The sequence below is a fragment of the Rhipicephalus sanguineus genome, chromosome 9 (assembly GCF_013339695.2).
Source record: "Rhipicephalus sanguineus isolate Rsan-2018 chromosome 9, BIME_Rsan_1.4, whole genome shotgun sequence".
NCBI lineage: Eukaryota > Metazoa > Arthropoda > Arachnida > Ixodida > Ixodidae > Rhipicephalus > Rhipicephalus sanguineus.
Window position 1 is genome coordinate 2,028,038 of NC_051184.2, and position 15,707 is coordinate 2,043,744.

The 15,707-nt window shown below is 47.4% G+C and overlaps 1 protein-coding gene across 1 annotated transcript in view; it reads right to left on the reverse strand.

Annotated features, from left to right (window-relative positions):
- The window catches only part of LOC119404443 (neprilysin-1), a 205,373-nt gene that overhangs the window by 73,637 nt on the left and 116,029 nt on the right, over positions 1-15,707 (reverse strand). The window lies entirely within an intron of this gene.

The window sequence follows — 15,707 nt, forward strand, 5'->3', positions numbered from 1 at the left end:
CCCTTTCTGTTTGTTAGGTTTTGGTTTGACCAAGGCAGACGCTTCTGAAAGCGAATCTGTCATTTCATTACCCTGTCGTGCAACTCGTGATGACGTGGGAGTGAAAATTTGTTTTTATAATATCAAAACACGGGTCCGTGCGATGTAAGAGAGAAGGTATATGCGAAACAACGCGTTTGCCGACATATTAAAACGGCGACTTGGTTTTGGTCTGTCCACCACATTTAAGGTTGTGTTTCTGATTGAAAGCCCGCAACGACCGCACGCATCAACCTCCTCGCCGAGACGCGTGGGAGGCGAAGATCTCCGCCCAGGACCTAGACGACCAAGGAGGACTCGTCGCCAGGGCCCGGGAGGTGATCGCGGCCAGAGGATTCCTGGACTGAGGGACCCTCCCACCGAGGGTGACCCCGAGCTTACGTGCTCGGGAACACTGTTTCGGCAAATTAATCGTTTATTTCATCATCATCTGATCGCTTCTGGAATTACACGCACTATTTTTCCTCGAGGTAGTGCTTATAGGCGTGATCGATCACTCTCCAGCACTTATAGAAACAAATTTCACTATTCGTAACAGCGATTTCTTAAAGGAACCGACAACCAATTTCTTTAGCGCAACGGAAACCTTACCGGTCAGAGTGTCTAATGACATTTGTAACCAGAGATTTATAGACATTTGAGACATTTGTAATCAGAGATTTTCTATTTGCGGCGAATATGAAGCCGTATACACAAGTGACGACGTATGCTGCAAACAGGGAGAGCGAGAGTGGTTCGTGTTCGAGCGCGGCGGTTTACTGCGCATGCGTGTACTCCGCGCGCATGCGCCGCGGCTCGATATGTTGCACTGGCTGCCGCGGAGGCCGCGCTGCTTCTCATCGTGCAACTCCTTTTACCTCATTAGCAGCACAGAATAGAGCGGGGATGAATAATTATATACATACTCTAATTTTGAGGACTAATTATGGCGCGCATGACAGCATCAGACTACGTGAGTACGCACAGCAAAGTGATCGACGTCATAATTCAGCTTCAAGGCTCTTCCGCTAGGCTGCGCGGCATACAGGCTCATTGTTAGTTTTAAACACGATTTAAGAATATAAATCCTACTCACAGCGCGAGAAGGATGCTGGAATCTGTCACTATATTTCACGGTCACGGTCTACATTCCACGTGCTGCGGTCTGTACGCCTCGCGTGTAAAGTTTCTTTCATAGCCGACACATTCACGTCACTTAAAGGGGCCCTGAAACACTTACCTTCCGGCAATTTACCTTCCGGCATTTTAAATGTGTTGTTGCAAGAACATCTAAAAACTCTGCCAACGAATGTTTTTATTGCAACGGATGCATCGCAGTCTGAGGAAAGATCTGGTATCGGAATATTTTGCTCTGAACTTGATTGGTCTTTTTCATTGCGATTGCCTGATTTTATCCCCGTTTTCCTTGCTGAATTTATGGGAATAATTCTGGGTTTACGCAAGTTAAGTACTTCAATTCCAGCAGTGGCAGTAATGACCGATTCATTGTCTGTGTGCTCTTCGCTTTCCACATCCGGTGACACGCCTATAACGAAGCTCTTTAAAATACTGGTCCCCGCGCATCTTGAATGTATGCATTTAATGTGGGTACCTGGCCACAAGGGCTTGTTTTACAATGAAATGGCGGATTTGTCCTGCAAGGGCGTCGCCATCCGCACCGATAATCCTGTTTTCCCGCCAACAGCTAGCTCACATCACGACGGCGCGTTTCTGGACACTTACAATCAGAAAAAGCTTATTGGACTCCGCATTAACAACTTCTCCAGAGTACAAGCACCTCCTATTCTCTTGGCACAGCGATTTGTCTAATTCAATAATGATGGAAGTTGCCGTACCAAAAATTTGTTGCCGCGTTACTTCCCTCAATTTTTACTTCCATCGATCAGGTTTAGTGAACTCCTCTCTGTGCCTCCTGTGTAATCAGGAAGAAACGATTGGTCATTTCTTTCATATCATGTCGCCGATTCAAAACATTTACCAGCACCACCTCTTCGAAAGATGGGCCTGGAATTGATGATGATTATGATGATTATGATGATGTGCTTCTACACATGGCTCATACCCACACTGGGGGATTGGCCAAGAATTGTCCAAGTTTTAAAGTTATAACTAATGATTTAACACAAAAGACGAGCAAACATATAAAAGAACGAGTGCAGTAATTATTTGTACATTCAGCCCAGACTTCTCATCCTAACTAGAAATTAGAATAATGAAATTAATGTGTTACCGAACGTCTTATTCTTTTTTATTGATTTTTTTTCTTATTGATTCATTGCTGCTATCGGAATACGTTTGCAATTAGGAATTTAAAAACGCTGGAATTATCAGAACCCATTCTTCTTTCTTTTGGGGCCACTACCCTAGCGTACAGCCACAGGCATGTTTTCCGTGCTGCTCAGGAATATATCATTGCTACTAAAAGAATCTCTTGCTAAATTTCATGAGCATTAAATTTTTCATTAGCCATAATTGGCACTTCGATTCCATTATTAAAAACTTATAGCGTACCAAGGAGTTAGACCACGCAGAAAATATAGGAAGAATTCACCAACTACTCGGCCGATCCCCTCTAAACAGGGAAAAATCTAGGGACTTTAATCCCCTCCAATGGGTATCTGGCATGAGGAGAGGACAGCAACAACAACAACGACCTCCCCGTTGTTCTTTTCGCGGCGCGTTGGATCAGGTGCGAGATCGCAAGGTCGGCGACTTTCGCGAGGTAGCAGAAGGCGACAAAGGAAAGTCCGATTCGAGGAACGTCGTGGGGTTCGACGATGGGGTGATTAACTTCCATGCGTGTCGTACACCGCGCATGACGAGAAAAGCCTTCCGGGTGCGATCACCGCGAGTGCGACTAAAAGGTTGTTAGGGACAGATGTTGACATTCCATGAAAAGCTGACTCAGGATTTGTTGAAAGGAATTTTTTTTGTTTGTTGATTTTGGTTAGGAATTAGTGTTAATTTTAATCTCATCTACTCTCGATAGTGTAAGTGGCTGGTTTTGTACTTTACTTGTTTAGAGCTCTTTGGGTTTTTTTTTTTTTTGTTAGCCGATATGCGTTGTGAAGTTAGCTATCGGAAGGTTAGTGACAGGCATCAGAGCGAGTCGAGGGCTTAAGAGATGGGTGCCCTGAATAGGGTTACGACAGCTGGCTTCACAAAGAGTTCGTGGCGTTTCCGTGGCGTGTCATACGTGGACACAAGGAAACATTTCGTCAGGGTGTCCCGCGTGTTGGATGGCGGAAACGTAGGAGGTAAGGTGGAAGCTTGCGGGAAAAATGGGCAAGGCTATGCTTTCTGCGAGTTTTGGCAGAGCAACGTGAAAGTTTTTCTTTGTTTATTGTTCTTTTCGGATGCGTTCTGTGTTGAAGCGAATGGGGAAAGGTTATCGCGGGAGTCGCTCGGTTGTTTGTAATGGCAAATTCCACTGGTCGTGCCGGAGCAAGTTTTCTTGCTCCGCGTTCGAGAATCGGCGTTCCACTGGTCGATTCGGAGCAAGTTCGCGTTTTCCACTGGCAGATTCGGAGCAACCCATTCTGCGACGGAGCGTTCCGAGTTGCTTCGTCTTGCAGAGGTGGATTTCGCCGGAACTCCGGCAATGCGGTGACGTCATTTCCGGTAGAGCCGGGCAACTCGGTTGTCTTCAGCGGGTTTAAGGCGGGGTCTGATCACCCTGTGCACTTGTTTACATTCCTAAAATGGTGTTGTTTGATTCTGCTGGGCGAGCTTCTGGTTTGCTTCTTGCTCTGAGCGACAGCGAGAGCACGAGTTCTGACGGTAGTAGCACCAGCGATGACGGCGAACCGTACGTGCTCTACGAAATGATGCTTAAAGAAATGTTCCCTGACCCGCTGTGCGCACGCCCGAAGATCATCGGCTACATCGAAGAAGAGATTTCCATGTGCTCGTCCATATTTGTCAGCGCAACACAAGAAAATGGCACGCGTGCTTTAGCCACCACGGGGCCGAAATGCGCGCTTTGCAGCGGCGGCCCATGGAAACGCACAGAGCGGAAGCAGAAATAGTTCCCGGAGCCAATTTACGTGACGTATACATAAACAACTTCCGGAGCGACCTCAGGCGGAGCATTCACGTGTTCCGCTGGCAGATTTGGCTTGGTACAATCTGAGTGCTTGCTCCAGGATTTCGGCGGCCGCTCCGGATATCCCAGTGGAATTCGCCATAAGAATTGTGACCGCAAGAGTAGAGTTGGGTTAGTCGTACATCCGCGGAGCAGAAGCTCGCAGTGGCACTAGTACGTGCAATTACGGATGTCGTTAGCGAATTCAGTTCCCGGTGTTGCTGCAGCTTGACAGATTGCTTTCTTCGGCTCGCAAAAACATGTGTAGCTTTAGCGGCGCAACATTGTGGGCACAGAGATGGGGTCAAGCGTAAGCTTATCTTTTAAATAACGACGACTGAGTCGTCGCCCTGTTGTAACGAAAGACTGAAACCGATTCTTGCTTTCCTTGTTCGGCTGGATCGTTGTATTCTTGTTTAGCAGTTACGTCGGCTGACTGTGTGTGTGTCAGTCGTATGACCTGGGTGTTTTGAGGAGTGACTGCTTTTTGTGTTGCGACGGGAGGGCAACTGCCTTAAAACTCAGGTAAGGGGAAACGACCACCGTGAGTGGAGCAAGACCTGGTGCATCTTGGTAGAGGATTGCCGTGTGCTTGCTTGTTTGTGGTGGTGTTTTCGGCGCAGTTTTATCTTTAAGCCGACAAGTGCTGGTACAGCGAGGCAGACGGCCACCGGATACGGCCTTCGGAGGAAGTTGACAGGGGAAGACACCCCATTTCTGCAAGCGGCGCTCCATGTGGCCCTGCAGGGATGCGATCATCGGATCCATGATGTTCAGGCCTGGAGTAGTGGTGGACGAGCTGCGATACAGATCCCTCTGCGCAGTATCTGCTGGCCACTGTACCTCGGGATCTGCTTTCCCCGGCGGAGAAGCTGTCACGACCGGCCCTAGAGTTCTTCTTGGCAGACGCCATTGGGCGTGATCCTGTGAAGCAGGCCTGCCAGTCAGAGCAGCACCACCTAGACTAGGTGCTAGTCTAGGTGGTATTGGTCAGAGAATTTCCCCATAAGTCGGTGCTTGGACGGAGACACAGAGCGCCGCATTCTTCTGGAGAATGTTTACGCCCGCGGGGTCGAGCAAGCGTGGAATGCAGCCGCAGATGGGTTCTGACATCAATAACGGGGAAGCCACGGACAACTCTTTCTAGCGCGATGCCGTTGGCATGGGACAGTGCCTCTGTCGAGTTTCCCACCATACCACTGCATTCCTTATCCCGAACGCAGACATAAAAGTTTGTGCGAGTTCAAGGGAGCCGTCCGTCTCCCCCTCGAGGTCAGCGACACTTCCCTCCCCTCCACCCTTTCGGACTCTCATCCTCCCCCTCGGGCCGTCGTTGCGTGGCACTTGGATTGTGTGGTTCATGGCCTTCTTGCTGGAGGCGGAACGTCGGGTCGTCGAGCCATCCGATTGGCGGGAGCTGTGGACACCGGTTGCCTCAGGGCCTCAGTGTAGTCTGACTTGTAGCTATATAAGCTGAAGACTGATGTACTCTCTCTCTCTTGATATATCTATTCATGCCTCTATGTAAATAAACCTCTGTTCTCTCTAGTACGAACGCGCCTTCCTCTCTGCAAAAGTTGGGTTAACGGGTACTCCGGCGGGGGCCAGCTACCATCGACGTGACCCGCCGGATCCGAGTCATAACAAAGTGGTGGCAGCGGTGGGATTTGCTAACTCCTGGTCGTAACAGCGGGCGGAAGAAAAAGAAGAAAAAATATTTTGGGGGAGGCGAAGCATGTGGGGAAGGGTGTTTCAGCTGCGCTAACGTGAAACCTGTGGAGGGGCGAATAAGGCAGTGGGCGCCGCTGTTTCCCACAGCAAAATCACTGCTAATGGGCAATGAGAGACAGAAGAGAGATTTGACACAGAGATCCGCAGTCCGATTTTTCGTTAACGTGCACGCTGTGAATATTTATTGTTCAACTACGCACAAGCCAAATCTTCCACCGGCACTACATCGCAGGTGATAATCCCGTGCCTATATATACGCGGTGGACGGTTGCGCAGCGCGAGCAGTGTCGGCGGTGTCGTGTGACGCTTTGTGCAGGTGTGCAATGCCATGCTCATGAGTAATACGTCTTATACGTCTCTGTGCTATGTAAGTTCTCTCGGAGAAGAAATGTTAAAATATTTAAAATTAGCGAATACGTCGTCTACGAGCACTTTACGCCAGCAGATAAATAGAATATTAAATGTCATTGAAGTTCTGTGTCCTCTATGGGAACACGATGCGTGAAAAAAATATCGCTACCAACGTTGTTGCTTCTGTAAACCTGGCCGCTGATCCGGTGTTGCGCAAATGGTAATACGTTCAAGAACAAGGTAAAAAACTCCACACCGGTATTTGCGCCGCCATGTGGAGGCTTCTCTCTGAAGTTCGTGTAATTAGATGTCAACCCGCTAGCAGGTCGACAAGCCGAGCAGTGACTCCCATAAATTATAAAATAGAGAGTTTTATTGCTGGGTACGCAAGCGCTTGTAGACCTTATGTAGGGTGCCTTGATGCCCGCGCGCTCCGCTGAGGGTGAGGACAGGCGCGTCGTCTGCTACGACGGCCGCCATTGCGAATCCCGCCGCAGCTCGGCAGCATGCGAAACGCGCTACAGAAAGCGCTTGCGGTGCGCGGGTACGTCCAGAAATAAGTGCACGCTAGTGAGCTTTCTCTTTTTCTTTTCTTTTTTGAAGCTTGGGCAGCTTTTATTGCTGTTCTTGCCTAAATGTTTATTAAGGAAGCATGTAATTCATGTAAGCTGACGGCCTGTGCATGTCTTATGCGCTAGATGTAGACGTAGACTGTTATGTTGAAAACGAATCCTCTTCCTTACGCCGGAAACGAAAAACTCTGAAGCCTTACTTAATTTTCTCGTAACCTCTGCATTCCAAATACACAAATAATCGTTTAAAGTATTTGTATACGTGTCAGCAGCAGCAGTATATGTATCTGAACACACACAATTAAGTGTTGCGAAGCTACCTAAGCGCGATTAAGGTGGCTCATTTTGCTAAGTTTGCAAACAATTTACTCGTTTATTATAAATGGCATCATACATATATTGAACACAGAATAAAGGGCCGAGGGGCAGTATGGTGCGAATATCCTGCTAAAATGAAACGAAAGCTTCCTTATCATTATTATTGCTGACATTTCTTGCTCACAATCTGTAGCCGCTACTGTATCGGCACTCGAGTTGCACCTTGAGTCCTTATCGAAACGATGAATACGTTGTTCAGTAGTATGCCGTAAAACTTTGCATGCGCGCAGTATCAGTGCGTTTTTCCTTCTTCTTTTTGTATCTGCAGTTTCTTTCTCTGTATCTGCAGGTTTTCTCGCATGCCCAAATTATTGAGTGTTTCCAATACTGTTTTACACTTTGTGCGGCATATGCACGGCGTCGTTTATTTGTCTATTTTATTAATAATAAAATCTGGGGTTTTACTTGTCAGAACCATGATATGATTATGAGGCACGCCGTAGCGGAGGGCTGCATGAATTTTGACCAACTGGTGTTCATTAACCTGCACTGACATCGCACAGTACACGGGCCTCTAGCATTTCGCCTCCACCTAAATGCGACCGCCGCGGCCGGGATCGAACCCGTGACTTTCGGGTCAGTAGTCGAGGACGTATTTTTTAAGGCGAAAGCCTTAAATGCCTCATCAAACGCGAAATTTGACCGTCGGCGTCCCGCGTCTACGGCGTCAGCATACCACGACGTCGGGGACGAGGGATGCAAAAAATTATCGTCACGTGATGACGTCACCATATGACGTCATCACGGCTTCACAAATTTTGACGTGACGTCATATGATGACGTTATTACAGGACATCGTAGCTTGGTCAAAAGTGGGCAGATCACGGAGGCAGTGCACAACTAGGTGAGTTGCCTCCGATCTTGGAGGCAATGCAAAACCGCACTTTGGGCGCAAAAAACTGAGAAGATGGCTTTCGCTTTCGAGCCGTACGCATAAGGGAGCCTGTGAGTTTTTATTTCATTAACTGGTTTTCCATGACGTACTCATTGTACAACTTGACTTTGTTTCTTGTATTTTTTTACTGACATAGCGTGTCTACTGTACACAATGCTTCCCCGTCTTCTTGTTGTTTTCATGCGTCTTCTTTGTATAGACGCTTCGCGAGAACTGTTTGTATGCGCATCCCTGTATGAGCCTTCAGGGCTTACATTATTAATAAATAAATTATGCTTGCTCAAAGAAATAAAATACTGAATGTGTGTGTGTGTGTGTGTGTGTGCGTGCGTGCGTGCGTGCGTGCGTGCGCGCGCGCGCGCGCGTTAATATTTAGTGTACCGGCCATTTATTTGTGTGCATTAAAGCTGCGCTGACAGAAGCAATTACACAAATAAGACGCAAATTACACAATAAAACACAATTGTCACTGGTCGATTGAAAGGGATCGTAAATGATTAAAAAAAAAACAGGCACTGCGTAATTATTTAGGACAGGGCGAAAATGTAACCTTGAAACACAGAAACAGGGAAGGATAAAAAACATTTAACTGCACACATACATACATGGGCAGCACAGAAGGCTACTTGAAACACGGAAAGGAATATAAAAAACAAGAACCCGGCGTGGTTTTAGTTATGGCGCTTGACTGGTGACCCGAAGGTTGCGGGATGGAATCCCGGCCGCAGCGGCAACATTTCGATGGAGGTGAAATGACAGAGGCCCACGTACTTAGATTTAGGTGTACGTTGAAGTACAACAGATGGTCAAAATTTCGGGAGCTTTCCACTATATACGGCGCCTCTCATAATCATATCGGGGTTCTTGGGACGTAAATTCTCACAAATAATAATTATTAGGAAAAAAGAAGGATCTGATCTGCAGACAAACACGCATAATATATTCCACGATACATTTTAAATCACAAAAATAGCGAAAGCAAAAATCAAAGGCAGATAAGGACCAACCAAGTGCAGTAAAGAATGTTTGCGAAGAAAAATGCAGGATTCATGCATACGTGAACCAAAGCATTTTAAGCATGTAGCCGATATCAGTCTGTCCATTTATTACGCAAGGTTAACACCGGCAGAATTTATCCTTGCATGTGCATTCGAAATACCGGCGGGAAACTTACGCTGCAAGTGCATAATGTGTTCTTCGGATGCCGCTTGTAACGTTTGATTTTTACTGTCCAAAGAAACCGCGTATCTTCTAAAACGATACAGGTCCCAGCGTTTCAGGAATGATTGGTGCACTGCGGCACGCAACACCCGGTCATGGTGACGGTAGCGATTGCATAAAACTGGAGGGAAACGAGCACCGACCTAAAAACAGCGCGCGCGCCACGCACAAGTGACCGGGCGCGGGGTTCAAAATGGCGGCCACGCTGCCGCCAAGGCCGAGGAGGCGGCATCTGCCCTTTCAAAAGCTGACACCACTCTAAGCGGGGGCGCGCGCATCGAGGCACTCTAACCTTATGCAAAATCTGCTTCCATCTAGCGGCCGCCGTGCGCATTTGCGCCATGTTGAAGGCTAAGCGCACTCCGAATGTGCACAAACAGAGCGCGTACGTATCGGCGTGTGGCGACTGACAGGAACGGCAATGCCGACATATTTTCGCGCACCGTGTTGCTCAGATTGAGGAAATTGGGGTGCTGAAAAAAGGTTTACAGCAAACTAACCTCCATGTTGTTAGATTTTCTCGCGGCCGACGAGAAACGGCAGATCGTTCCGCTGGCCGGCTACTACTTTCGACTTACGCCGTGTTTACGTTCGCCGTCCCAGATGCGATACGTGACAGCATGGGCACTCGTCAACGGACACTCTTTCGGGTCATGCCGGAACCAGATAGTTTTCGCACCGCTTGCTTGCAGGCACAGACAAACCGGCTTCGTGTACGAGCTTCAAAGCTGCATCGCGGCTACTCGCGCATGCCTGCGCTGCTCTTGACACCATTACTTTGTTTATAACATTCTGATAATATTTACGTGTTACGTAGCTCGTGCGCGTCATCGATTCCCAGCGAACGGACCGATTACGCTGGAGCGTGTTGTTCGTAGTTTGTTTTCGATTGTGAAGTTTAACAAGGTAGCATTTGGTGGGATGCTTTGCGCGCGTATTGCTTCACTATGCGTATTTTTCAAGCATTTCATGTGCTATCACTGCCTAATTTAGAGGGGAGGCCCGGATGGCCTGACTGCACCCTTTCCCCCTACGTTTATCGCAAATTTATACGCCAAGATGAGTACGTATCAGGTTCTCCCAGCTGTCGCTGATCCCCCTTCGGAAAAATCCTGTATCCACCCCTGTGTGCTATGGAATGTTAACAGATGCTTGTGTGTGGCACTTGTCGTACGAAACAAAAAAATAGTGCTGTTGCGGCAAATGTGTTACACTCGACCATGGTTGCGCTACCGTTGGTTACGCTCTGAAGTGGTTTCGCAACCGTTCAGTCGGCGACGCAAAACTGCCTTGAGGAAACGGGTTGAGAGAGAGAGAGAGATAATAAAACGAGAGAAAGGCAGGGAGGTTAACCAGAATTGTAGCATCCGGTTTGCTACCCTACACTGAGGGGAGGGGGAAAGGGAAGGAAACGGGCTGAAATTGTAAGGCGCCAGTAGGACCCGAAAGCTACGATGTGAATGCAAATTTTCTCGTCGTATCGTGTTATTTACGAGCACATGTCGGAAGGACATTCAATAAAATACCAGCTAACCGACACCTTCTTTGAGTAACAAACACTCTTACTCTTCATGCTCATCTTTCATGCGCATGAGAAATGGAACTTTTTTACATTTTAATTGTGCTTACGTCGGTGACTACAGCAGCGAGATATTTTTTGTATAAAAAAAGCAAAAACAGGACGACGTTTTATTTACAATTAAATGCACAATACGTCTTGTCGACGTAGTCTGCCCCTTACGAAATACGCTTTGAAATGAGTCAGCAGCACTTTCTTACCGTCATCGCTGTACCAAGCCGTGACGCACGCTAAAGCCTCCTCACAACCATCCTAGACTACACGCATGATATTCAGATAGCTAACAACGATTTATTTGCTACACTGAGAACAGACAAAATTTATAACCTAGCGCCAAGCTTCATTCTCAACGACGACAGGCTTACATGTGACTCGGTGACAAACTTGCACCTTCTTCTCGTTGCGAGGCCGTTCTTCACACGTAATAATTGCCAACGTAACGTGTACAGGTCCTAACACACTCGTCTGACGTTCGATGCTCCGATTACCCACTATCAAAGCAGATACAAGCAAGAAGTTTTAGCAGCGACAGCAATAGAATTCGGGCACAAGCCTCCAACATGGCGCCGAATCTGTGGCTTTGCCAAAGCGCCGACAGATGGCAGCAATTTTACATAAGGTCTATAGTGGCGCGTACCCAACCGTAAGCCGCACGAAGGTCACACAGGTCACAAGCGCTCGCAGTGCCATAACGACTATAGTCACGTATGGATTGGCTTGTGTTTTTTTTTTAGTTTAAAATGTTAAGATAAGCATAGATGGTGGCGTGAAATCACTCGATTTCAATGCCAAGTTGCAGAAAGCTTAAATAGCTCGACTGCACACGCAACTGACCAAGGAACGAAATCGTTTGCCGGAATGCAGACGCTCGCACAGCAAGCAGCTTTTAACAGCGAAGCCGTTTAAAAGGCAGCCGTAATTTGTGCTGCCTATTCTGTGTGGCCTGCCCTGTGTGGCCTATCAGGTATGTGCCGCAGAAATTGGGTAAATCCCGCTACTCATCACTCGTACACTAAAAATGAAGAAGACAACAGTTAGCTTAACAAACGGGTATGTGCCACAGAAATTAGTGCGGCCTTTCAGAGAGATCTCGTCATCATTAACGGGTATGTGCCACAGGCAATGGGTATGTCCCACTACTCAGCACTGGCCCACTAAAAAGGAAGAAGGCAACAGTTATCCCAGCACTAGGGAACGGGAAAGGCAACGACGGCTGCGAGCAGACCCCGAAGCGATTGAAGGCCTACGCCAACGATGACGTGCCTGTAGATCTCGTTGGAAAACCGTGTTGTGTCTTTGGGTGTGGTTTAAACTCGAACCTCTCTGCGTTGAGAATCAACGTATACTATAGAAGCAACCCTAGCATCACCTTGCTAAAGCCTCGCAACAACCTAGAAGCAACCTAGAAACAACCCTCATCACCTAACTAAGGCCTAGAAACAACCAAGAAGCAACCATATTAGTCTTCAGAATCGTCCAGTTTCGCCGTTTTCAAGCCTTGCGTGGCTTAGTGCGAGATCCGCCATTATTTTCTTTTTTTTTCAGCGCCACGCCTGTGAGCTTAAAAACCAAATGGTGACGAATGTCGCACTTCGCGAATTCATTCGAGCGAGGAAAGCTAGTGTACGTATATATCTTTTTTTTTTTGCATTGTTATAATAAAGCATCGGCAGCTGCTTATAACACTACCAAACATAAGCCCACTGCTGGCCATCATTATTGTGTGGTGGTATTGTGGGTGTAAGTCGGGCAGAGACCACACAAAATATTCCTGTTTTATTTTTTCAATTAAGTTATTCTTACACTCTAAATTTCGTCTTCGTGACAATTTTATTGGGTGGTTCGTATGCCACACTTCACTATAGCACAGTTTTTGTTTAACATCATAGCTCGAAAATCGTTTGTTTCATGCTGGCACCAAACCTGACTAAAAAAAAAAGTAAAGCGACCCAGATACAAGACTTGGGCTCTGAGAGTGGCACTCACACTGACTGTGTCGGTGAACTTTTGGTTAACTGTGAGCCATCCTCTTTTTATTCTCAGTTGATACGAAAATCACATGACCTCACAGACGCACCAGATGATGGTATATAAGAAGGAAATGTCACATTACGTCATCAGGTACGTCGGTTGATGACGTCATCAACAGCTTCATGTTACTCGAAGGCGTTTGCTTTGTAATGTTGGTGTCATAGCCGCGGTTTTTCAGAACGAGATGTGCGGGGTCGCCGACAATTATCGGAAACACCTTATTAGACTTCAGGAGCCCTTAGCAGCTGATGTTTAACGTAAAGTTCACAAGCCGTTCTGTGGTTTGTCGATATCGTTATTCATCATCATCAGCCTGTCTACACCCACTGCAGGGCAAAGGCCTCTCCCATGTTCCGCCAATCAACCCGGTCCTGTGCTTTCTGCTGCCACGTTATACCTACAAGCTTCGTTATCGTTATTATGAGTCATATAAGACGTATTTTTCTCGTGAACTAAAATCGCTGAGTAGATCCCAACTTGAATACTTATTAAGTGTTTACCCTAATGTGGGCGACCCGACATGCGTCATTTTTTGTGCGTGCATAGTGATCAAAATTTCAAGAGTTATCGCGGACTCGACTAATGGCCACGGGTCATCAAGATGTCTTGCTGAGAAAATGTCAAATCGAATGCCGGTAGTTTGGCAACTCGATATTACGCCTTTAATATGCTGAAAGAGAAGGAGACGTCAAGCGCACATCACTAATTCATCCGGTTCTGTGAACTCGGTTGCTTACCACAGCTACCATTTCCCGAGCGCGACGCCGCTGCCGCCCTTTTTTCAGACAACTATCTGTGACGCGCACCGTGTCTTCGCAGAGGTAGAATGGAATTGCTCGCGTCACATGCTTCTGCAAAGCAGTCTGCGACGTTTTAAACGAGTAACTGACCTCCAAGCTATGCCGAAGGCATAGCGATACAGGACTGATTAATTCCCCTTAACCCACACTGGACTCGCCTTAAATGATTTTACTTCGCGTGTACTTCAGCTTCAGTTACATTTGATTCAGCTTTAATAAACTGTTGTCTCACTTGCAGGGTATGCGGGTATGCGCCACATGTGGCTCTCTGATCTATTCGTGCTCACGCCGCCGATGCCGGACATAAGGCTCTCGCATTGGCGTGTGCACGAGGGGGGGGGGGGGGCGGCCGCCTCCCTACCCCCCTTATCACCTGGGTGGGCGGGCGGGGTGCGGGAAGTTTGCGCCATACGTTTACTAAGTTATGCCATGCAGGCTCTTCACGATAATCTCAGCCAAAAAGACTCCCGATGTTGCATCACAAGATCGTTGACTTCGCACCTTCATTTTTTTACAGCGAAAGCTGTTATGAGATCATTTCACCGGCCGTTTTTGGCGCCGTAGTTGTCCGCCGCCGCCGCCGCCGCCGCCGCCGCCGCCGCCGCCGCCCCCGGTGTCCGTAACCAGTATCGATCGAAATAAGAAAAAAAAAACGAAATAAGAAAAAAATTCCAGGATGGAACGAGGCTCGAACCTGGGCCCTCTGCGTGGGAGCCCAGTATTCAACCTCTGAGCCATGCCGGTGCTTGAACTGCTTTGGAAAAAGTTCCTATACAGGCTTCATGTCGGGAAGGAACCACATTAGCATATGCAATATAGCGTGGTAGAAGAGTAAAATAAGCACCAAGCGTCGCACAACGCGAATTCTGTAACGAGGCGTCACACAATACGAATAGCGCAACGAGTAGGTTGTGAACTGCTTCCAACCCATTACAAAGATCTCTGCCATAATTCTTCGTCGTCATCAGGTACAGCATCAACAAAGTGCGCATAATGACTTACATGCGTTTAGCAGGATACCACGGATCTCCGTAAAATGACGAAAAATGGCACAGTGCCTGCTGTCCTACATCTCAAAAATTAGAATGATTTAGAGAGTAGTGGGTTCCTCGCAAGTGCACTTGTATTGGTTGCCAAGGAAGCCTATAAGCGCTGATCCATTTCCTCGGGGTCTCAGTAAAATTACAATGCTTTATAGCGTAGTGGGTTCCTCGCAAGTGCACTTGGATTGGTTGGCAAGGAAGCCCATGGGCGCATGATCCATTTCCTCGGGGTCTCAGTAAAGTTATTCGCCCCCCCCCCCCCCGTCTCTCTCCCACGTCAACGTATGTTATACAGCATGACGGGAGAGGGAAATAGCGAGCGGGCGTCACCCAATGCAAATTACATAACTGGTGGGCCGTTTAAAGCTTCCAACCCATTACAAATGGCTGAGCCATAATTCTTCATCGTCATCAGTCGTCGCTTCAACAAAGTGCTCATAATGCCTTACAGACGTGTAGCTGGTGCCTCGCTTCTCCGCAGAATGACGAATAATGGCTTAGCAGGTGCTTCCCAACTTCACAAAAATTGTGATTTATGGCGTAGTGGGTACCTTTCTAGTCTAGTTGTATTGTAGCCCCAAGAGAGCTTAAAACGGGCTCTAGAAACGCCGCTCTTCCAGCTTTCGCTATGACTGTGCTGCGGTTTCAGCGCAGGCCTGGCGTTTTTTTTCATCTGCGAAGCATTTCTTGGCGAACCTTTGGTACTTTGAGCGTTTCTATCTATCTATCTATCTATCTATCTATCTATCTATCTATCTATCTATCTATCTATCTATCTATCTATCTATCTATCTATCTATCTATCTATCTATCTATCTATCTATCTATCTATCTATCTATCTATCTATCTATCTATCTATCTATCTATCTATCTATCTATCTATCTATCTATCTATCCTGTCTGTCCGCCTACGTTTGGGTGCTGTCGTGATCGCCTCATTAACTTGGTGTAGCCTAAAATAGGCATGGGAGGCTGAGAGGAC